The following is a 24744-nucleotide window of genomic DNA, read 5'->3' as shown; positions in this document are numbered from 1 at the left end:
CCTGGCAAATCTGGTCCCATGATTGGCTGCTGACAGCAGCGAGACCAGTGGCTGAGGGAGTGCCCACCTATGGGACCTACCGGCCCATCGCCAGTAGGGTGACCGGTGGCTGAGGGAGCACCTGCATCCGGGACTGGCGGCTAATAGTGCGCCTGCCTCTGATTCCGCTGGCCCACCGGGAGGGGTAACTGGTGGCTGAGGGAGCGCCTGCCTCTGGCAAGTGGGGGGCCAGCGGGTGAGGGAGTGCCCGCCTCCGGGAAGCGGGGGCGGCGAGTGAGGGAGCGCCTGCCTCGGGGGGAGGGGGACCGGGGATGAGGGAGCGCCTCCCTCCACTCACTACTCCTGCTGCAGTTTGTTACATCCCTGACGTTCCAACGGACCCGACCACCGGCAGCCGGGAGGGGAGCTCATCGTCCATTCCTCTCTCATTTGTAGCGAAATACTGTCAAACGTCCTGGACTTCCCTTAACATCCAATAGTTACCAATATCAGCCGCGGATCTTTCTGGGGTGCCCGTCTCTCTTTGCTCCGAGTACGTGCTCCTGCGCGGGCGGGAGTCCATTCATCTCCTCTCCCCCTCGGCTCGCAGTCCCGATACCCGGCTCCGCAAACCATGTCTGGGCTCGGTGTAGCAAGTCTCCGGCTATGGCGTCCGCTGGAGCCCGGCTGCCGGGGTTCTGACCGAGGAGCGGCGACTGCTGGCGTTTAGTGCCCCGCGGTTACTTAAAAAAAGGCTGGAAGGCGTTTCCTCTCCCGGAGGTGCCGCTGAGGTCGGCGGACAGGGCGCAGGTAACGTTGCACGTTTGCAAAACTAAACTTAACGAGCGGAATTGCTAGTGTGGAAGTCGCTGTTTTTTAGAGGGGGTTAACTGTCTTGGCAGGCCTGTCTTATTCGAAGCTACCTTGCGACAGATCACGGGGTTGTATCCATGGGAGTTTTAAACTTTAAGCTGGTGTGTGATGTTTTGCAATTTAAAAAGATTGTGGCCCTTATAATTCTACACATCTTCCCCCCCCCCCGTGCAGTTGTGAGTATTAAAAACACTTTTTACTATGTAGCATGTCTCGCTGTTTGCCTTGTTGGTTTCAAAGTGACGGAGCGTTTTACAACATTGACCGCACATCAGCCTTGTAAGTTTCGTCTCGCTCAGTGTTTTTTTTTGGTAGTGAAGAAGACACACGTTCCCTTGGAACGAATCGCGACGATTCCAGCAAGGGGGTTAAAGCTACCTCGTGTTCGTGGTGCGGGGGGCGGGTCAGGTCCAGTCCTCACCTTCTTGCAAGTATGACTGTGGGAATGTGCAAACCGAGATGGTGTTGGTGATGAATCTGTTACCCCGAAGGGTCCAGTTTCTGATATCAAAGACTACACACTCGCGAACAGAAAAATGCCTGGAGTCGCAACAGCTGTAGTTCTGCCCACAAGGGGAAACCGCAAAACTTGATAGGGGCCGATCATTATCTTTTACCAGGGATACAAAGAGCGTCTTATATTTACATGAAATAGTTGATTGGCATGCGGAGCAAAGCTTTAACAAAGGGTTGCCGTTATCTAGATGCAGGGAGAACGGCGGGATATCTAGAATCAGAAGTATTCTTCGGGGGGTTTCTTTTAAAAAAAAGCATTAATATTCCTCGGGGCTTTGTACATTATTTGGTGCGATTTAATGTATGTGCGGCTTGGTTTCATTGCGGTGGCCAGATGACATAATGGTGGGTAACAGTACAAAGCTGTTCTGTTACTGGATAGACAAAACTTGACCAACATTCTGAGTTGAATGGGCGGATAATAAATCTTAAACACACGAGATTCTGCGGATGCTGGAAATCTTGAGACACACACACACACACACACACACATGCAAAATGCTGGAGAAACTCAGCAGGTTAGACACCATCTATAGAGGGGATAAACAGTCGACGTTTCGGACCGGGTCCCTTCATCACGTCTACACTTGTTAACGTTAGAATATTACACGGACTTGAACTAGACCAACATATTGCGGGCGCTGTAAATCTACCATAAAAACGGAACATCCGAAATACCAGCATTAACTATTCCTTCCGGGCTGTACTTGACCTGCCGTGCAATTTCATAAAGATTTAGCTTTATTTGTCACACGAGCATTGAAATGTGTTGTTTGCGTCAACAAGCAATGCAGTCCAAGGATGAGCTGAGGGCAGCCTGCAAGTATTGCCGTGTTTCTGGCGCCGCATAGCATACCCACATGTAATAAGTCATACATGTAGAGCTTTCCGTCTTTGGTTATGGAGAGAATGTACAAAGTCCTAGTCCTGACGAAGGGTCTCGGCCTGAAACGTGGACTGTACCTCTTCCTAGAGATGCTGCCTGGCCTGCTGCGTTCACCAGCAACTTTGATGTGTTGCTCAAAGTCCTTCCAGTGTCAGGTAACTGGCTGCCCTGGTGTTCCTTTCTCAATCCCATCCGTCCACCCAGGGTCCCTCTACCTCTGTTCATCTTTTCCATCTCTCTTCCCCCTCCACCCGCAGAGCAGCTCCTGAAAATGATGTACAGTAAGCTCCCACACTGACCATTTTGGGTATTGACCCATCAATCAGATTTGGTGATTTTAGGTTAAGGGATGAATGTGGGCTAGAGTATAGAAAAGTTTAAAAAAACACTTTCTGTTATCATTTTGAAGACATTCACGTAACTTTAACATGAATCCTTTCATAATTGAAACTTGGTTCTTCAAAGTTTCAAAGGTTCATTTATTATCAAAGCATGTATCGATATACAACTCTGAAATCTGCCTTTTCCAGATGGCCATGAAATAAGGAGAGAACATAAAAGTTGTTCAGAGAGAAACATCAACCCCCACCCCTGCATATGTCAGTTATCTAGGAGTTCCTCGCTGAGGAATGTGTACCATTGTGTAAAGTTCCCAGTTACAATGCCTGAACCTCATTGAAGTTGAAGGATAGAAGGGTTCACTTGGCTGTATTGTGGGGTGGAGATACGTCTCTACCAAAGGAGGTGTAAGGTGCTTCTTCCCTCCGCTACTCTGCAGGTCACCCTTGGGCAAGGTGTAGCACCTGCTTAGCCCCTTGATCAGGGTCACGTTAAGCCATGGTGCATATCACAAGTCCTGATTATGCAACCACCGACACCAGGCAATCACTGAAGAGTATTGATAATGGCTTGTTTATTTATTTATTAAGATACCGCACGGCGTGGGCCCTTCCGGCCCTTTGAGCTGCACTGCCGAGTAACCCAGGACTTAACCTTAGCCTAATCATGGGATAATTGACAATGACCAATTAAACTATCAATTAGTACGTCTTTGGACTGTGGGAGGAAACCGGAGCTCCCCGAGGAAATGCACGAGGTCATGGAAAAACGTACAGACTTCTTATAGACAGCAGCAAGAATTGAACCCTCATTAAATGAAACCCATTACACACACACGTACCTCACCTAGTTTAATCACAATCAGAAATGCACCCAATATTTCAAGCATGGCCTAAACCACATGTCTATCTGTGATGCCACTTTCAGGGAATAATGCAGTTGTACCCTTAGGTCACTGGGTTCAATAGTATTTTCCATGGCCCTGCCATTCGCTGAGTATGTCATGTCCTAGTTTAACTTCCCAAAGTGCAGCACTTTGTACTTCTCTGCATTAAATGCCATCGCCATTCCTTTGTAAAGACACTGCCCAGAAGAAGGCAATTTGCCAAGAACAAACATGGTCATGGAAAGACCTTGATTGCTCAAGTCATACGACACAGCACATATTAATGATGAAGACTTTGCTGTGGGGTCCGCAGCAGATAGTAGTTGGGACATCAGGAGAGAAGAAGGGCAGCGCTCTGGCCCAATAGGAGCAAACATAGTTTTTGGGTGATATGGTAGCATAGTGGTTAGTGTAATGCCATTACTGGGGGGAAGTCTTTTAAAGACATGAGATAATTCTAGAGATTCCTTGGATTTTCCACCAGCCTGACTGTGATGGCAGCCAGTGGGCCAAGTGTATTGTTATTTGTTTTTTACTTTTTGTGAACATTCTAACAGAATTACAGTACTGTGCAAAAGTCTTGGCCACTCTCACTATATATATAATCTATAACTTTTGCACAGTACTGTACCTCTATTGTTAAAGTATCCATAATTGTTCACAGCAGAGAAGATCCCTCTCTCCAGAATAGTAACACTGTTACAAGACCAGTGGCCCAAGTTTAATTCCTGCCACTGACTGTAAGGAGTTTGTATGTGCTTTCCGTTACCACGTGGGTTTCCTCTGAGTGCTCTGGTTTCCTCCCACATTGCAAAGGCAGACAGGTCGGTAGGTTAGTTGGGCAACGTGGGCTCTGTTGGGTTGAAAAGGCTTGTTACCATACTGTGCCAGTAAATACACTTTAAGCTAATTGATGTGCCTTAATTTGAGAGGTCAGCACACGGGTCTGAGGTAGCACTTCAGTCCCACAAACATCTGCAGAGTAGCAATATCGGTCACTATCAATCTTCTGTGATTATGTGAAGATGTTGAGTTCCTTTCTCATTAAGGACTCTTCAAATGATCATTAAACAGCAACATTGAATAATATTTGAGGGCTGTTACTGAACCTACTGTGATTGCGGGTTGAAAATAGAAAATATTGGAGGCTCACAAATTTCTACAGATGTGCCATAGAGAGTATTCTAACTGGAAGCACCACCCCCGGTACGGAGGGGCCACTGCACAGGATCGGAAAAAGCTGCAGAAGGTTGTAAACTCAGCCAGCTCCATCGTGGCCACCAGTCTCGTTAGCATTGAGAACATCTTCAAAGACAGAATCAGGTTCATTATCACTGGCACATGTCTTGAAATTTGTTAACTTAAAAGGCGATACCTTAGAAAGATGGCATCCATCATTAAGGATCCTCACCATCCAGGACATGCCCTCTTGTTGGTGCCACCAGGGAGGAGGTACAGGAGCCTGAAGACACAGTGCTTTAAGTAAAGCTTTTTTTCCCCACCACCACTGGATTTCTGGACAACCAATGAACTAAACCATGAACATTACCTCACAATTTTTTCACTTTTTTTTAGCACTACTTGTATAATTTAATTTTTAATATATGTCTTATTGCAATTTAGTATTTTTTTAAATATTGCACTGTACTGCTGCAAAACAACAAATTTCATGACATACTCTCAGTGGCCACTTTATTAGGTTCAGGAGTGGAACCTGGTGTGGTCTTCTGCTGCTAGCCCATCCTCTTCGAGGTTCAACATGTTGTAATGCATGCATAATTGAGCTACTGCTAACTTGAATCAGTCTGGCCATTCTCCTCTGACCTCTCTCATTAACAAGTCATTTTTGCCCACAGCATAACTGCTCACTGGATGCTTTTTTTTGTTTTTCGCACCATTCTCAGTAAACTCTGGAAACTTCTGTGTGAGAATCCCAGGAGATCAATAATTACTGTCTTGAGATCCTCAAACCACCCTGTCTGGCACCAACAATCATCCCATGGTCAAAGTCTCTTAGATTCCCCATACTGATGTTTGGTGTGGACATTAACTGAACCTCTTGACCATGCCTGTGTGCTTTTATGCATGGAGCTGCTGCCAGATGATTGGCTGTTTAGAGATTTGCATTAACGAGCAGGTGTACCTAATAGGAGGCCCATTGAGTCCATGTCATTGATGATAATTCTGATTCTGAATAGCTCAGACAGCTGGAATCAATAGAAAAAGGAGAAAAAACATGCTTGGGTCAGTGACCTTGCATCAGTACACAGAGGACTGTGATTTTAATTATAAACCTTGAAGATAAGTTGACAGAAGGCAATCCCACGTTTGGCCTCCTCCTGCTGTGAGCATTAAGATTACAGGTCTTTGTCGCAGATCACACTGAGTACCCGGACTGTGACTTTCATAGTATCAGTTATCTGTTGGACTTGTTAGTCCTTGTGGGGTTGCTGTCTTTGGCTGGGAGGAAATCTACATTAGCTTCCTGCTCTCAAAAATTCTTCGCCTTTTATTTTAACAGACAGCTGCTTTGTGCATTTGTGTGACAGTTCAAAACTCCAGGTGCCGGGTGGACAAAAATAAATTGTGCCAATTGGCTGTGAAGCAGTTCGTGGAGTTGCCGGAATTAGCCAAAACCGAACAAAAGCACATTCCAAAGATATACAGGTTAGGGTTAGTAAGTTGTGGCCATGCTATGTTGGGGCCGAAAGCGCGAGCCCCCAGCACAATACTTGCTGATCTGATTTGATGCAGAACGACGGATTTCACTGTATGTTTTGATGCACACGTAACAAGTAAAGATAGCTCTTTTCTTCTAAGTGTTGACTTCTGCGACTGGTATTCGATTAGCTCTCTGGAAGCTTCAGCTGACCGGTAAAGGGCTCGGGAGCAAAGTGAACCAGGAGGTCACAATCTCTCCAAGAAGATGATGCACACTGATCCAATTATCTCGTTCCCAGGGGAACTGAATCGATTACTTGAGGGACAGATACATTGAAATGGCTATATGGAAATCGCTGGGGATTGTGTTTGACTGGGTTACCCTTTCAGAGAGTTAGCACTGGCTTAGTGGGCTGAATAGCCTTCATCCACTGCTTGAATGATTCTAGGTTATGACTAGCAGCTGGTACACTGAAAAATTGCTCAGAGTTCAAAGTAATTTTTTTTATTAAAGTACATGTGTGTCGCCATATACTACCACAAGATTCATTTTCTTGCAGGCATTCACAATAAATACGAAGAAACACAATAGAATCAATGAAAGCCTGCACCCAACAAGATGGACAAATAACCAATGTGCCAAAGACAAGAAACCGTGCAAATACAAAAAGAAAAAAAAATTAAATCAAAATAATAAATAAATAAATAAGCAATGAATATTGAGAACGTGGGGTGAAGAACCCTTGAAAGTGAGTCCATAGGTTGTGGAATCAGTTCAGTGTTGGGGTGGCTGAAGTTATTGCCTCTGGTTCAAGACCCTGTTGGTTGAGGGGTGTTAACTACGACTGAACCTGTTGGAGTAGGTCCTGGGGCTTCTGTACCTTCTTCCTGATGACAGCAGCAAGGAGATAGCATGGCCTGAATGGTGGGTCCCCTGATGCTGAATGCTGATTTCCCATGACAGCGCTCCATGTAGATGTGCTCAGTGGTGGGGAGAACTTCACCTGTGATGGACTGGTTTGTATCCATTAGTTTTTGTAGGATTTATGGCTGCAGGTTCTAACAAATGGTGCTGATGGCTAAATGCACCCCAACTAAAGATGAACTTGTTTGTTAGTTTTTAAAATGTTGGACAAGAAGACTCTAGAATGGTTAATCAAAACTGCCCAGTGCTTTTACTGGCACCAGCCTACCTGCCAACAAGGATGTACAAAGCAACACTTTCCGTACGCTGGATGAACTCAGCAGGTCGGGCAGCATCAGTCAGAAACGATGAGTCGACGTTTCAGGCCAGAACCCTTCGTCTGGCCCGAAACGTCGACTCATCGTTTCTGACTGATGCTGCCCGACCTGCTGAGTTCATCCAGCGTACTGAAAGTGTTGCTTTGATCTTATACAGCATCTGCAGATTATTTTGTGTTTATCAAGGATGTACATACAGAAATGTGTTAGAAAGAAGCCAGTAACATGAAGGACCCCACCCATCCTGCTCATGGACTGTCTGTCCCACTCTCATCAGGGAGGAGGCTACTTGGCATCCACATCAGGACCACCAGACTCAAAAACAGTTACTTTCTCCAAGCAGTAAAGCTGATCAACACCTCCCCCCCCCCCCCACAACCAGAACCTCCACTACTTCATCATTTCTTGTCAGTCAGCTTATGTACAGACACTCCTGTGCCAAGTGTCACTTTATGGACATACAGTCAATCTACGAAGATGGGTCTTGGCCTGAAATGTGGACTTCATTTTAATAGACCTGCTGAATTCCTCCAACATTTTATGTGTTACTCTGTATTTCCAGCATCTGCAGAATCTGTTTATGTATATAAGCTATTTTTCACATTTATATTTTTGTGAATTTTTATTTATTATTGTGTTCTTTACCTTATTGTGGTTCTTTGTGCTGCATCAGATCTGGAGTAACAATTATTTTATTTTCCTTTACACTTGTGAACTGGAAATGACATTAAGCAATCTTGAATGTTAAGGCACGGTATCTTGCAGCAACTTGGCAGCTTCAGATAGTTAACATCCTTGTTTTGATTTGAAACTGGTTTTCTGAGTATTCATCATGAATTTTTCTCCCGTATTTCAAATCCAGACCATCGTGATGGTTGCAAAGAAAGTCGCTCTTGATTCCTTATACAGACGGTACAACTTGCCTGTAATGAAGGCAGTACTTGGGTAAAGGCTTTCAGAAACTGTAGCATTTGAAACCTAAGATGATAGTCACACAGTTGCTGCCTGGTGTGTGTTCTTGTTTAGAAACAGTTCTAAATTTTATCTACTGAATTTTTTTTTCTCCGATGTGACTGTTGTGTTAGCATCAATTGGTTCATGCAGTGACTTTATATGGTAATGTATGTACGAGCATCGTCAATTTGGAATTCTGTGGTCAATTATGGAGAGATTCCATGGTTATTATACTACACCCGGTTGCCATTTTAATGCATACTTCCTGTACTTAATAAAGTGGCCACTGAGTGTACGTTTGTGGTCTATTGCTGCAGCCCGTTCACTTCAAGGTTTGACGTGTTGTGCATTCAGATTTGCTCTTCTGCACACCGCTATTGTAACACGTGGTTATTTGAGTTACTGTCGCCTTCCTGTCAGCTTGAACCAGTCTGGCCATTCTCCCCTGACCTCTCTCATTAACAAAATGTTTTCACCCACTGGATCACTGGATTTTTTTTTTTGTTTCTTACACCATTCTCTGTAAACTCTAGAGACTGTTGTGCATGAAAATCCCAGGAGATCAGCAGTTTCTGAGATACTCAGACCGCCCCATCTGGCACCAACAATCATTCCATGGTCAAAGTCACTTAGATCACATTTCTTCCTCATTATGATGTTTGGTCTGAACAACAACTGAACCTTTTGACCATGTCTGCATGCTTTTATGTGTGTGTTGCTGCCACATGATTGGGTAATTAGATTAAGGCACAGGTGTGCAGGTGTACCCCTTAGCCATCAGGCTCCTGAACCAAGGGGATAACTTCACTCAACTTCACTTGCCCCATCACTGAACTGTTCCCACAACCTACGGACTCACTTTCAAGGACTCTTCATCTCATGTTCTCAGTATGTTTTATTTATTTATTTATTATTACTTCTTTCTTTTTGTATTTCACTTTGTCTTTTGCACACTGGTTGAACACCCAAGTTGTCTTTCATTGGTTATCATTCTATTGTGGATTTATTGAGTATGCCTGCAAGAAAATGAATCACAGTGTTGTAAATAGTGGCATATATATGCTTTGATAGTAAATTAACTTTGAACTTTATGCACTAAGTTGCTGCTACATGATTGGCTCATTAGATGTTTGCTTTAATGAGCAGGTACAGGTGCAGCTAATAAAGTGGCCCCTGTGTGTGAGTATGAACATTGTCAATTTTTGGAGAGATTCCATGGTTATAGTGCATCTCTATCTCCAGCTGGAACCCACAAATTCTTTTCCTTCTTTCTGAATCTGCTGGGCTGAGTTCTGCAGATGAATTATAATGAATTGCAGTTGTGGTTTCTATTGTACTGTTTCGATGAATGTCACAGTAGGAACATTACAGACTTGGCTGCAGTGAATACAGGGATTAGAGTGAAAGGACGGAGTACTTCAGCTTTTTTTTGTTTAGAGATACAGCACAGAAACAGGCCCTTCCATTCCAACGAGCCCCGCCGCCCCACTCCACCCGGGTGACCAATTAACCTCCTAACCAGAACGTCTTCAGAATGTGGGAGGAAACTGGAGCACCTGGAGGTAACTTGTGTGGTCATGGGGAGAACGTACAAACTCATTGACTCTGGCAGTATTGAACCCACGTCACTGGCACGTTAATAATATTACACTAATTGCTATGCTACTGTGCTCCCCCCCCCCCCCAACCATCTGTGTCTGGGAGTACTGAAGATTTTGGTTTACTGGTTACTTATAAATTATATTTCATATTCCCTTACAAAGTAGGAGGCTATTTGGCCCATCAGTTCCATGCTAGTTCAGTGATTAATCCTATTCTACATGATTGAACATGGACCATTGCCACATCAACGCATCAAAGAATATCCATCAAGAAAGACCTTTCCTCCCCCCACCATCCAGGCCGTGCTCTCTTCTCGCTACTAGAAGAGAAGATGGCAGGAGGTACAGAAGCCTTAGGTTTGACACTATCAAGGTCAGGAACAGTATCAGATTGTGAAACAGCATGGATAATTTCATTCACCTCAGCTTTGATCTGATTCCACAATCCCCAGACTCACTTTCAAGGCCTCTTTGTAACTTTTAGCATGAGTTTTTGTTTGCACAGAGTTTCCTTTGTACGTTGTTTGTCAGTTTGTGTTTATATGACAATGAGTGTAAACAGTCCGTGGAGGGGAGGCTGGTCCTTGTGATGTGCTGAGCTGCGTCCACAATTCTCTGTAGTTTCATGTGCAGAGCAGTTGCCATACCAAGCCATTATGGATCCAAACAGAACGCTTTCAATGGCATATCAGTAAAAACTGGTGGAAGACAAGGACATTGTGAATTTCTTTGGCCTCCTGAGGAAGTAAAGACGTTGGTGAGCTTTCTTGGCCATGACAACAATGTGGTTGGACCAGGACAGACGATTGGTGATGTTCACACTGAGGAATGTGAAGCTCCCAACCTTCTGAACCGTAGCACCATTGACGTAGACAGGAGCGTGTGTATCATCTCCCTTCCTAAAGTCAAAGACCATGACCAACTCTTTTGTTGACGTTGAAGGAAAGTTTGTTGTCATGACTCCGTGACACTAAGCAGTGCATCTTTTTCCTGTATTCCAATTTATAATTATCTGAGATGTGGCCCACCACTGCAACCTTGTGTTGCACCAGTGTGTAAAATAATTGTAGCAGAGATATTGTTTAGTATCCATACTAATTACAGCCTGTTGTTTAGAAAGTCAAGGATCCAGTTGCAGAGAGAGGCATTAACTTCAGAGTCAGGAGTTAGGTGATAAGTTTGCCTTGAATAAAGGTATTGAAGACTTAACTGCAGTCAGTAAACAATAGTCAGGCGGGAAGAGAGAGAGCAGTGCGCTGCGTGTGCGCAGCCCTCCGGTGAAAAATGATATCATATCCATTAAATAGGGGCCGTGAACAATCCTGATTTGATGGAGACGGACGTGAAAGCACAGAGGGGCATCTGGAGAAATTTCTGAAACGCTCGTTCGCTGCTGTCATTACTGCGCGGTCAGGAATCTTCCGGAGGAAAGGCCTAAAAATCCCTGGTTTTGCCTGCTGTTGGCGACTGAGATTGAGGTCGAATCATTCGGACAGAGATGGCGCTCAGTACTCGGTGTCGGAGAGCTGATTCGGAGGCTCGAAGTTTTCGGGTGACTCAGAGTCGGACTGTGGTCGGGCATGGCAGGGAGAGTTTTTCTTCCTTCTCCCATCTGCGTGAGATGTGGGACATTTGAGAGACTTTGAACTTTTTACTGTGCTCATGGACTTCTTCATCAAGTTATGGTGTTGTTGCACTGTTGTAACTATTGTTATAATTATGTGGTTTTGTCAGTTTTTTCAGTCTTAGTCTGTCCTGTGTTTTTGTGATCACACCGGAGGAAATATTGTATTATTTCTTAATATGTGCATTACTAAATGACAATTAAAGACTGTATGTCTTCATAATCTAACCTAATCTAGTCTGGTGTAGGTATCCAGGTGCTCCTGAGATGAGTTGAAATCCACCTGAAATTGTGCCATTGAAATGAGCAGCATGGTAGCGAAATGGTTAGCGTAAGACATTACAACGCAGTGATCCTGGTTCATTTCCTCCACGGTCTGTAAGGAGTTTATACAATTTCCCCTTGAACACATGGGTTTCCTCCTGGTGCTCTGGTTTCCTCCCACGTTCCAAAGATGTATGGGTTAAGGTTGGTAAGTTGTGGGCGAGTTATGTTGGCGCTGGAAACACTTATGGGCTACCTATAGCGCATCCTCAGACTTGGTGGTGGCTGACAGAAATTACATATTTCACTGTATGTTTTGATGTTCATGTGAAAAAGCTAATCTTTACAATAAGGATTTCTCAAAAACAGAACTGTGAATGGACATTTGACGTAGTGAGTCAAAATGTGGGCTCATTTATTGGGGCACTGATAATTGTACAAAGTCATGAGCCACACATGAACGAGCTCAGAGCAGCTTTAAGTTGCTTTTCTTGGTCGGGGTTGTTCTAAACAGGTAGGAAGATAATTCTGTAGTAAGGACAACGAGATACCATTGTGAATTCAAAATATTAAAATGGTGTTAACTCTTCTTCTAAAATCCATTGTGCAATGAAAAGTGTTGCCTCATGATAGTGTTTCACTTTGGCAAACTTGTCTGATTAACCAATTCCTCAAATCTTCATTCATTTCTTTCCCAGTGGCCAGCCATACCTCACTCTCAGATTGGAGGAGCAATACTTCATATCCATCTAGGTAGCCTCCAACCTGATGGCATGAGTATCAATTTCCCCAACTTCCAGTAATTTCTCCCACCTCTCCCTTCTCCCTTTTCCAATTCCCTAATCTGACTCCCCTCTTACCACTTCCCTCCTCCTCATCTACCAATCATCTCCTCCTGATGACCCACCTCTGGTCCATTCTCCTGTCCTATCAGATTCCTCCTTCTTCAGCCTTTTGCTTTTTCCACCTTGCACCTCTCAGCTTCTTACTTCATCCTTACTCCCCCACCCACCGATCTTCCCTCTTACCCAATTTCACCTGCCAGCTTGTACTCCTTTTCATTCTCCACTTCTATCCCCTTCTTTTCCAGTCCTGATGAAGGGTCTTGGCCTGAAACGTCAACAGTATATTCTCCTCCATGGATGCTGCCTGACCCAATCAGTTCCTCCTCCAGCATGTTGTATGTGTTGCTCTGGATTTCAAAGTTTGAAGTAAATTTATTATCAAAGTCCATATATGTCACCATATACAACCTTGACATGCTTTTTCTTGCAGGCATACTCAGTAAATTCAATAACCATAGTAGAATCAATGAAAGATTGCACCCAACAGGCAGACAACCAATGTGCAAAAGACAACAAATTGCAAATACCAAAGAAAATAAAGAAATAATAATAATTAATAAGTAATAAATATTGAGAGCATGAGATGAAGAGTTCAGTGATGGGGCAAGTGAACTTGAGTGAAGTTATCCTCAGTCAATATACTCTCCACCACACTTCTATAGAAGTTTGTCAAAGTTTTAAATGTCATGCTGAATCTTAATAAACCTTGAAGGAAGTAGAGGTGCTGCTGTACTTTCTTCCTACTTGTCCTTACGTGCTGGGCCCAGGACAGGTCCTCTGAAATGATAACACTGAGGAATTTAAAGTTACTGACCCTTTTCACCTCTAATCCACTGATGAGGATTGGCGCATGGACCTCTGGTTTCCCCTCCTGAAGTCAATTATCAGTTCCTTAGTCCTGCTGACATTGAGTGAGAGGTGGTTGTTACGACACCACTCAGCCAGGGTTTCAACTTCCCTCCTGTATGCTGATTCAGCACCACCTTTGATCTGGCCTATGACAGTGATGTCATCAGCATAGTTGGATATGGCATTGGAGCCGTGCTTAGCCACACAGTCATATGTATAAAGCAAGTAGAGCAGGGGGCTAAGCACACAGCCTTGTGATGTACCTGTGCTGATGGAGATTGTGGAGGAGATGTTGCCAATCTGAACCGAGTGGGGTCTGCTAGTGAGGAAATGGAGGATCCAATTACACAAGGATATTTTGAGGCCGGGGTCTTGAAGCTTATTGATTAGTTTTGAGGGATTGATGGTATTGAATGCAGAACTCTAATTGATTAAAGAGCATGCAGCTTTGCTGTTCAGATGTTCCAGGAATGAGTGTAGACCCAATGAGTTGGCATCTGCTCTGGACCTGTTGTGCTGGGAGGCAAATTGGAATGGATCCAAGTCACATCTCAGGCAGGAGTTGAAATATTTCATCACCAGCCTCTTAAAGCATTTCCTCACTGCGGATGTAGGCGGTCCTGGATGATAGTCGTTGAGGCAGGTTACCACGTTCTTAGAAAACAGTGTAATTGAAGCCTACTTGAAGCGGTTAGGTACCTCAGACTGCTGAAGCGAGAGTTGGAAGGTATCCAGCCAGTTGATCCACACGGGTCTTCAGTACTCAGCCAGGTACCCCATCTGGGCTGGATGCTGTCTTTGGGTTCACCCTCTCACGTCTACCTCAGAGACTGAAATCACAGGATCATCGGCTATGGTGATGGTTCCTCCACGTTTTGATGGTCAAAGCGAGCATAGAAGGCGTTGAGCTAATCTGGAAGAGAAGCCCTGATATTTCCAGCATCTGCAGAAACTCTTGTGTTTATGACTGGCACAATGTGACTGTGATGCTGTTGCAGGTGAGCTTTTCATTGCATCTGTGCCTACGTGTACTTGTGCATCTGGCAATAAACTTAACCTTGGCTGTTGTTGCTAGGAACATTAATGGATTACTGGTAAAATGGAAAATCTCCAGCTACAGACTTGATGCATGGGTGAAATGCAAAAAATAAGCTCATGTGGAAAGTTAGTTATTGGAGAAATGTAATGCATTAAACAATTATAATACCTAACCTCCCTCTGTTAGTCTGTCTTAACTTTTAAAAGAGTAATATTTTGTAGATCAAGGGCCATAATGGGTTTCTAGCTGGCTGTTTATTACCAGACTCGATGAAAGGTCTTGGCCCGAAATGTCGACTCTGCCTTTCTGTAGATACTGCCTCATCTGCTCAGTTCCTCCAGTAGAATAGTGCAGTGGTACTCAAGGGCTATTCCGAAATCTAATGGTAGATTTCTCACTGCTGTGAGGCATTCCACATTGGGAGAGCGCCTGAACTGTAAAGGGAAGGATCAGTTTGCCATCTTTCTCCTTTACATCTCTCAGTGTAGAGAGAGCTCTCATGCATTAGTCGACTTGAAAAGTTGTCCAACATCACACTTGTCTGCTTTTTCCAATTTCCCAACCTCTGCCCACTTCCTTGCAGTTATTCCCTTATTATGTAATGTTCCCTTTTAAGGATTAACGTGTAAGGACCATTTGATAGCTCTGGATCTGTACTCGCTAGAGTTTATAAGAATGGGGGGGGGGAACCTCATTGAAATTACCGAATATTAAAAGCCCTAGATAGAGTGTATGTGGAGAGGATGTTTTCTATAGTGCATGAGTCTAGGGCCAGAAGGCATAGCATCAGAATAGAGACTCCATTTAGATCAGAGATGAGGAGGGATTTCTTTAACCCAAGGATGATGAATCTGTGAATTCATTGCCACAGACAGCTGTGCAGGCCAATTCATTGGTTAGATTTCAAGCAGAGTTAATATTTTCTTGATTAGTCATGGCGTCAAAGGTTACAGAGAGAAGGCAAGAGAATAGGATTGAGAGGGATGGAACGATAGTGTAGTGGTTAGCACAATGTGTTCCAGTACGGGTGACCCGGGTTCAAATACCACTGCTGTCTGAAAGGAGTTTGTATGTTCTCCCTGTGACCGCGTGGGTTTCCACCAGGTGCTCCAGTTTTCTCCCACACTCAAAAGATGTAGTAGTTGGTAGGTTAAGTGGTCATTATAAATTGTCCTATGACTAGGCTAGGGTTAAATTGGGGGTCGCTCGAAGGGCCGGAAGGGCCTATTCCATGCTGCTTTTCAATTTTAAATAAAGTGACGGAATGCAGACATCTCACCTCTCCTGGAAGTTCTGGGAGGCTCCCGCATATTGGTGGCAGCTCCCTGACGCCCGCAAATTATATACAATATCCCAGAAATTGATTTTTTTTGAGAGGGAGAGGAAGAGGAAGAGTGAGAGGGAGCATCCTGATTGGTCACTCTTCGTGCTAAGTAGGCCTATCAATTTTCTCTGTGGGCGGGCTTTACAGTTGACCTCAAAAATAATGACAGTGTTGCTCGCTGCACTGTTTGCAACAGTGACTTTTCTATTGCCCATGGTGGGTTAAAATGTGAAAGACGTGTGGAGGTGAGTTTAACAGGTGTCATTCGTTCATTAGCATAGCTAACATTATTTAAACTAGCCGGCTAGCTGCTAAGGAGCTACTCTATTGATGTCCTACATAATGAGGCCAAACTCCCTGGAGACTTGCTTAAAGTTGTAATAGCACCATCATTTCAGTGGGTGCTACCTCCCTGAAATGAATTTTTGCAGGGTGGGATGTCTGGGAATGGCGGAGCAGATTTGATGGCCAGATTACCTAATTCTGCCCCTATGTTTTATGGTCATATGGTCTTTTCAGTTCCTTTCTGAGAATGAAATTCCAGATTATTGCAAACACGAGGAATTCTGCAGATGCTGGAAATTCAAACAACACACATCAAAGTTGCTGGTGAATGCAGCAGTCCTGACAAAGGGTCTCGGTCCGAAACGTATACTGTACCTCTTCCTAGAGATGCTGCCTGGCCTGCTGCGTTCACCAGCAACTTTGATGTGTGTTGTTCCAGATTATTGCCCTTTTTTTAAACAAAATTCCACAACTCCAATTTTGTGTCTGTTGTTAAATATCTGCAGTTTTGTTACTGGCAGCAGGTCCCTCTCATCTTTAGTTATTGTTGTATCTACATTCTGGTGCAGGTCAAATAGCGGATAGTATAGGGCCCCCACAAACACACACCTTTCATTTGTGTGCCTTTGTTCTGCCTTCCTAGTGACCGGCTTTTCTTGTTCTCCCTTGGACGGATAATTCAATTCCCGTTTTTGTTCACAGGGAACTGAGGTCATTCGAGACCATCTCGTTGCACTGCTGGACTAAATGATCCTTTGCAGTGTTGCCAGAGTTTACATGCCTAGTAGAACTCAGTAGTACTGCTTGCAGTTTAAAGATCTGCAGGGTAATGAGGGATGCTTGCATTAAAACCTCTTTTGATGCATCATTTTATATTTTAAGGGAGAGAAGTGTTTCCACCTCATTGCTGGTTCTTTGATAGGTGACTTACTTACTGCCCGTCATGGTGCTGGCATTCAGGGCAGCAGTGAAGGTACTCCATCTCTGTCTGTCCTTGGCCATTTTCTCTGTTGTGCCCCAGATGTGATTTACTGTGCTCATTTCTGCTTCTACAGTATGGCATCAAGTTGTCTTTGGCCTCCTGTGTTTCCTCTGCACTTCAGAGGTCCAATGGGAGTTAAGGAAGGAATTTATTTAAATCTTGCATCCGTCCCACAACGTGAGGGAGCAAAAATCTTTGTTTTATGACTCTGTTGCAATGTACAGACATGTGAATTTATAAGTCCAATGGCTTGTAGAAAGAAGCTGTCTCGGTCCTGGCTTTAATGCTGCACTAGTGTTTGCCAGACAGAAGCAGCTGAAGCAGTTTATGGTTGGGGTGAGTGGTGTCCCTGATGATCTTCCAGGCCTTCTTTCTGCTCATGGATCTAGTGTTAAAGCATCAGCATACTTAGTAAAGGCATCTGATAGTCTTGCAAGACCATGGATCTGCGCCTGGAAAGTCTTCACTCTCCAGGGTGCTGGCCTGGGCAAGGTTGTATGGAAAACCAGCAGTTGCCCATGCTGCAAGTCTCCCCTCTCCACAACACCGATGTTGTCCAAGGGAAGGGTATTAGGACCCATACAGCTTGGCACCAGTGTCGTCGCAGAGCAATGTGAGATTAAGTGCCTTGCTCAAGGATGTAACACGTTCCCTTGGCTGGGGCTCGAACTCATGACCTTCAGATTGCTAGTCCAATGTCTTAACCACTTGGCCACGTGCCCACTTTCTACACCTGCTGCTATAAATGTCATCAATGGATGAAGTTCACATCCACAGATGCACTGGGCTGTCCATACCACTCTCCGTGGTGCCCAGCGATCAAGGTTGATGCAGTTCACATACCAGGCGGGGATACAGCCAGTCAGGATGCTCTCAGTGGTGCCCCTGCAGAAGGCCTTGAGGAGTTGGAGGCTCTTGCTGAACTTCTTCATTGAGGTGGAAGATAGGCTGTTGTGCTTTTTTTGCCACACAGCTGTGTGTACAGTCCAGGTGAGATCTTTGGTGATGTGTATACCGAGGAACTTGAAACTACTCAGTCTCTCAACTGCAGTCCCATTGATGTTGATCGAGGTGAGCCTGTCTCCGTTTCTCTTGTAATCCACAATCAGCTTTTTTGTTTTTTGGACATTGAGGGAGAGGTTGTTATCTTGTCACCACTGTGTCAGGGTGTCAAACTCTCCTCTGTAGGCTGCCTCATTACCGCTAGAAATAAGGTCGCTCAATGTCGTGTCACCTGCGAATTTGATCAGCAGTTTGGAGCTGTGTGTGGCAGCACGGTCATGGGTGTAAAGGGAGTAGAGAAGAGGACTCAGGACACAACCCTGAGGGGCAGAGGTGATGGAGTTGCCCCTCTTCTCATCACGTGTCCAATCCATCGCCAATGTTTCCTCGTGGTGATTGTGGCCATGTCTTCTCAGTGACCCTGAAGGAGTAGGGTGTGGTGGAGATCTTTCTTGGCCCGAGAATATGGAGGCTCATAGTGTGTAATGACGACAGCTTGACAAGGTCATTGTCTGTCATGCGCCAGCATTCCGACCCGTACACAAGTGTGGACAGAGCACAGCTCTGGAACAGCTTCACCCCGTGGTGTCGATTAGAGAGGCAAAACTGCTCAGTGTAGCTGATGTGGCGTGAACCTCCATCGCACACCATCAAGGTCATTCTGCAGAATCTCTTTCAAGTTCAAGTTTAATTATCATTCAGCCATACCCATGTATACAGCTAAACGAAGCATTCATCCTCTAGGACTACGGAGCAAAACACAGTCATATAGACACACGCACACACAGTCGCAGAAATATATTAGCACAAGTCCCTGAGTGACATGGGCTGAAGATTGACGTAAAGTCTGAGGTGTAAGACATAAGACAATATAATGTTATTATAAAACAAACAATCGTGCAAGTATGTGAAACAGCAGCAATAAAAGATGAAAAGTGACGAGTACAGGATGAGAGTGTGTCTGTGTGTTGGGGAGTGGAGGAGGAGGTGGGTAGGAGGACATTCAGACAGGGTGTACGTGTCTGCTGGGTGGTAGCAGGTGATAAGTCTCATAGCTTGGGGGAAGAAGTTGTTACCCAGCCTTACAGTTCTGGTTTTGGTTTGATTTGGGTTGGAATGACTCTTGTATTTGTCAAGAGGTTAATCGGGGGGGCTGCCTGATCTGGGGTGGGGGATGAGCTGCACTGGTTTCCATTTGTGCTTCCTCTGCTGTGTCTGAGCAGTTTCAGGGGATCTGATGTCCTCTGTCCTTGTGGATGGCGTTTGATCTCCAAGCGTTTGGATCTTCTGCCCGATGGGAGAGGGGTAGGAGAGAGACTGACCCTGAACGAATGGCCATTGATTAAATTGGCTGCTTTAATGAGGCGGCGGAAAGTATAGATGGGGTGCATGAAGGGGAGGCGTGATGGACTGGGCTGTGTTTACCACTCTGCAGTTTTTTTGTGGTCTGGGCAGAACAAGTTGCCATGTGAGTATTAGAAATGTTCACTCTGGAGAAGGAAGGTGATTCACATAATCTTCTAAGGTTCTGTCAGGTCTTCGTTCAGCCTCTGCTGCTGCTGAGAAATCAACCCAGGTTTGTCCAACCTTCCTTGTAGCTCATGCTCTCTAATCCAAGCATTGGAGACCCCTGATTCTGGGCTGCAGCTGTGGGCATGCTGTGTTGGTGCATGAAGCATAGTGACATTTGCTGCTCCCATTTGATGCAGACGATGCATTTCACTCTGTTTCGGTGTTGCCATGTACATGTGACAAGTGAAGCGAATCCTTTTAATCTTTCTGCTTCCCAGTTTGGGAATTTGTAACCTGGAGAACCAGTCCTTCTGCAACTATCCCACCATCTCACCGTTGTCTATTTGATCTCTACTTCGTTAACAGAAAAGTTCAGCAGAGAACGTACTTCTTGCAGCAGTCACTGAAATTCCATTATCCCCAGAACACTCTACACTGCCATCTGATCAGTCATCACTGTCTGGTTTGGTGCAGCATACCAGCATACTCTGACAATACATGAAGACTTCTGCTGACCTGACAGTTCACTGTAAAGATCATCAGCTCTCACTCTCACTCTCGGGCTTGTATGTATCCAGGACAAAGAAGTGAACAGGAAAAATCATTGTGGACACTACCCACCCTGCGAGCTACCTTTTCCTTCTGGAAACCACCATTAAAGCAAAAAACCTCATGCCATCTTAAGAGTTTCTTCCCTCGGACAATCAATATAATCAATCATTCTAGTTACCGCCCTGCACCTCTATCTATTGCCTCCGTCACTGTAGTGTACTCTTGCTGCTATTTTAAATACAGTCAGTGGCCACTTTATTAGGTACACTGGTACACCTCATTAATGCAAATATCTAATTAGCCAATCATGTGGCAGCAACTCAGTGTATAAATTCATGTTCATTTAATTGTCATTCAACTATACATGAAATCCATGAATACGCAGTGTTACTTCAGGGTCAGGTACAAAACGGAAGTACCAACAGTCACACACAACACAAGGCAATAAAATACAGTCACACAAAACAAAGTTCAAGACCCTGAATCCATGATTGTTGCAACAGTCTGCAGTCAAACACAACGCAGCTTGTCTTCTGCCAGGTGAACACTGGGGGTAGCACCGACCCTAGCATGGACCCCGCGCCACACCGCCTCCGGCAATATGGTGGAGCGCCTGGCTCTGACACCTCCCCATGGGCGGCTGCAAACAGGCGACACTGTGGCTTGAGGCCTAGTTCTTGATATGACCAAGGCCACACAGCTCCCCCCGCTGTTCACCAGTAAAGCCTGATTTATACTTCTGCGTCAACGTGATGCCGTAAGTACTGTGTCGCCGCAAACCCTACGCAAAGCCGACGCAGATCCCTACGCCAGAGCCTGCGTTGCTGTGACGCGCACCTCTCCCAGAATTTAACCACGCGTCGCAGCAACGTAGACTGCAACAGCTGTGATTGGTCCGCTTGGTAGCGTTGCATTTCCTCCTACGCTGCAATAGCTTCCCATTGGGCGACTGAAGGGCAGGGAAGGAACTCTGGCTGCAATGCTTTCCATAAAGCTTTACAGACCTCCGGAATTATGGAGGACATATTTCACTTTTATGAAAAATGACACTCGCTTCTTGTTTACCCCGAGAAAGACTACCATGACCATGAAGCCTTGCACGGGCAGGTGTGTGCACATGCGTGACATGTGCGCGAATTGCAGAGTGAAGCAGACGCACCAACACACAAGTATAAATGCTCACAACGCACATAAGTTACTTGTGTAGGTTACGGCGTCGAGTTAACGCAGAAGTATAAATCAGGCTTAAATCAATGCATTAGATTGTAACATTCTACACCACCAATGCCCAACAGGGGTCTTGTGATCACAAGAAAAGCAACTAAGACGACTACTTGCTGTTGGACTGCACACCACCTTCACACATTGACTGGTGATGGACTGGACTTTTTGTAGGGTTTTCTGTTCAAGAGCATTACTGTTTCCACACCAGGCTGTGATGCAGCCAGTCAGTGTACTTTCCACCACACATCCAGAGAAGTTTGTTAAAGTTTTGGATGTCATGCTGAATTTTCACAAACTCCTAAGGAAGAAGAGGCACTACCATGCTCTCTTCGTAATTGCACTTCTGTGCAGGGCCCAAGACAGGTCCTATGAAATGCTAACAGTGAGGAATATAAAGTTGCTGATCCTCTCCTCCTGTGATACCTGGATGAGGACTGGCTCATGGACCTGCTGGCTTCCTCCTCCTGAAGTCAATACTAAGCTCCTTAGTCTTGCTGACATTCAGTAAGAGGGTGTTGCGATACCACTCAGCCAGATTTTCAATCTCCCTTCTATGTGCTGATGCATCACCACCTTTGATTTGGCCTGAGACAGTGATGTCATCAGCAAATTGGATAGGGCATTGGAGATGTGCTTAGCCACACAATCATAAGGGTAAAGTGAGTAGAGCAAGGGGCTAAAAACATAGCCTTGTGGCACCCTTGTGCTGATGGAGATTGTGGAGGAGATGTTGCCAATCTGAACTAACTGAGGTCTGCAAGTGAGGAAATTGAAGATCTAATTGCACACGGATATATTGAGGCCGAGGTCTTGAAGTGTATTGATTGGTTTTGAGGGGAAAGTGGTATTGAATGCTGAGCTGTGATCAATAAAGAGCATTCTGATGTATACATCTTTGCTGTGCAGATGTTCCAGGGATGAGTGAAGAGCCAGTGAAATGACATCTGCTGTGGAATTGTTGTGCCGGCAGGCGAATTGGAGTGGATCCAAGTCACTTCTCAGGCAGGAGTTGAAATGTTTCATCACCAACCTCTCAAAACGCTTCATCACGGTGGATGTAGGTGCCACTGGATGATGGCCATTGAGACAGGGTACCACGTTCTACTTAGGCACCGGTATAAGTAAAGTCTCCTTAAAGCAGGTGGGTATCTCAGACTGCGAAAGCGAGAGGTTAAAGATTTAAGTGAGCACTCCAGCCAATTGATCAGCACAGGTCTTTAGTACTTGGCCAGGTGCCCCACCAGGGCCAGACGCTTTCTGTGGATGAAGGATGCCCTCACATTGGCCTCAGATGCTGAAATCAGAAATCACAGGATCATCAGGGGCTGTGGGAGTTCGTGATGGTTCCCAACATGAGCATTGAACTCATCTGGAAGTGTCACTTGTTTCATCTTGTAAAAAGTAATAGCATTCAAGCACTGCCACAACTGTCAAGCATCTTTTGTTGATTCAAGTTTAGTCCGGAATTGTGTCTTCGCCCGTGAGGTAGCTTTCTGGAGATCATATGTGGACCTCTTGTCACCCTTTCTTGGTCGCCAGAATTGAAAGCCTCTGATCTGGCCTTCAGGTTGGGGAAGACAGAATGATTTTCTGGGGACACATTCGTCTACGACTTTTTATAAAGTCTGTCACAGCTGTGGTGTATTCATTCAGACATACAGATCAGTCCTTGGACTCTGCCCAGTCCACCGTCTGGAAGCAATCCCGTAGCCGCTCTTCGGACTCCTGTGACCGCCTCTTTGTTGTTCTAATCTCTGGAGTCTTGTTCTTTTGCTTCTGCCTATCTGCAGGTTGGAGGAGGACAGCCGAGTGATCAGGTATTCCGAAGTACGTTCTGGGCATGGAATGGTAGGCAAACACGAGGAATTCTGCAGATGCTGGAAATTCAAGCAACACACATCAAAGTTCCTGGTGAACGCAGCAGGTCAGGCAGCATCCTGACGAAGGGTCCCGGCCTGAAACATCGACTGTACCTCTTCCTAGAGATGCTCCCTGACCTGCTGCGTTCACCAGCAACTTTGATGGAATGGTAGGCATTCCTTTTCCGAGTGTAGCAGTGGGCTAATGCTTCAGGACCTCTGGTGCCTCAGGTTATATATGCTGATGGTAATTGGGCATGGATTTCTTCAAGCAATCCTGATTATCTTTGATTTAAAATACATCGGGGATTGCTGATCTCTTGGGATTTTCACACACAACAGTTTGTAGAGTTTACAGAGAATGGCGTGACAAACAAAAAAACATCCAGTGGGTGGCAGTTGTGTGCATGAAAATGCCCTGTCAATGAGAGAGGTCACAGGGGAATGGCCGGGCTGGTTCAAGCTGATCAGGAAGGTGGTGGGATCTGAAATAACTACACGTTACAGCAATAGTGTGTGGAAGAGCATCTCTGAATGCATAATACTTCGAACTTTGAAGTGGGTGGGCTACCGCAGCAGAAGACCATACTGGATTCCACTCCTGTACCTAATAAAGTGGCCACTGAATTGCATGCTGATAATTAACAATTTATTCACATTTTATTCTACATGTGTACTTTAACCTCCAACTTTATTTTTTATATAATTCCTTCTTCTGTTTAATTGTTGAATGTCTTTTTTGTTGCATGTCATGTTTTGACCAGCACACCACAGCAAATTCCTAATACATCTAAATATGTATGTGAATCAAGTTGATTCTTGATCCTCATTTGGGATTAATTCCTATTCTTCCAGAACGCTGAGCCTGTAATATTTTTAAACCATGAGTCAGATTCTACACTTAATGACAGTGAAAGGATTATTGGGAGATGTCCTCGATAAAAGAAACTATAAATCCCTGGAATTTCTAATCTGTGAGGTGTAAATTGATTGGGTGGGACGGTTTGCCTTCAATCAGCAGTGTGTCAATTCTTCTTTCAGATTAACATCTGAATAAGCATTTCAACAACAGGTAGTGTGTAACCCTTTAGGAACCAAACCACTGGAATGAGAGATTTGAGAAGATTCGTGTTGGAGTCTTCAGCAAAACTGTAGAAAACATTGGAAAGAGGCTGGTGTTAGTATACTGCTGTTCCATTTCCTGATGTATTTTATAAACCCGCCCCCCCTCCCGGGTGTATTTTTTGTGAAGTGTAGTGTCTATTGCAAAGCAGTGAGCAATTGAGGCACAAAATCAACTTATATAATATTGAAAGGCTGAGATAGCGCGGATGAGGAGGGGATGTTTCCTTTAGTGGGAGAGTCTAGGACCAGAGGGCACAGCCTCAGATTAGAAGGCAGAAGGACATCTTTTTAGAGTAGAGATGTGGCAGAATTTCTTTAGAG

General features: G+C 44.9%; 1 protein-coding gene across 4 annotated transcripts in view; it reads left to right on the top strand.

The window, feature by feature from the left end:
- Positions 1 to 334: 334 nt before the first annotated feature.
- The window catches only part of ndst2a (N-deacetylase/N-sulfotransferase (heparan glucosaminyl) 2a), a 538132-nt gene continuing 513722 nt past the window's right edge, over positions 335 to 24744 (top strand). For 2 of the 4 annotated variants that reach the window (XM_063070368.1, XM_063070370.1), the window contains exon 1: positions 338 to 789. The gene's annotated coding sequence lies outside the window, so the exon portion shown is untranslated. Of the gene's footprint in view, positions 790 to 24744 lie in introns of all 4 variants that reach the window. The other 2 variants (XM_063070376.1, XM_063070375.1) reach the window with 2 other exon arrangements.

This window comes from Mobula hypostoma, chromosome 18 (genome assembly GCF_963921235.1).
Source record: "Mobula hypostoma chromosome 18, sMobHyp1.1, whole genome shotgun sequence".
Lineage (NCBI taxonomy): Eukaryota > Metazoa > Chordata > Chondrichthyes > Myliobatiformes > Myliobatidae > Mobula > Mobula hypostoma.
This window is presented reverse-complemented; position numbering and strand designations above follow the sequence as displayed.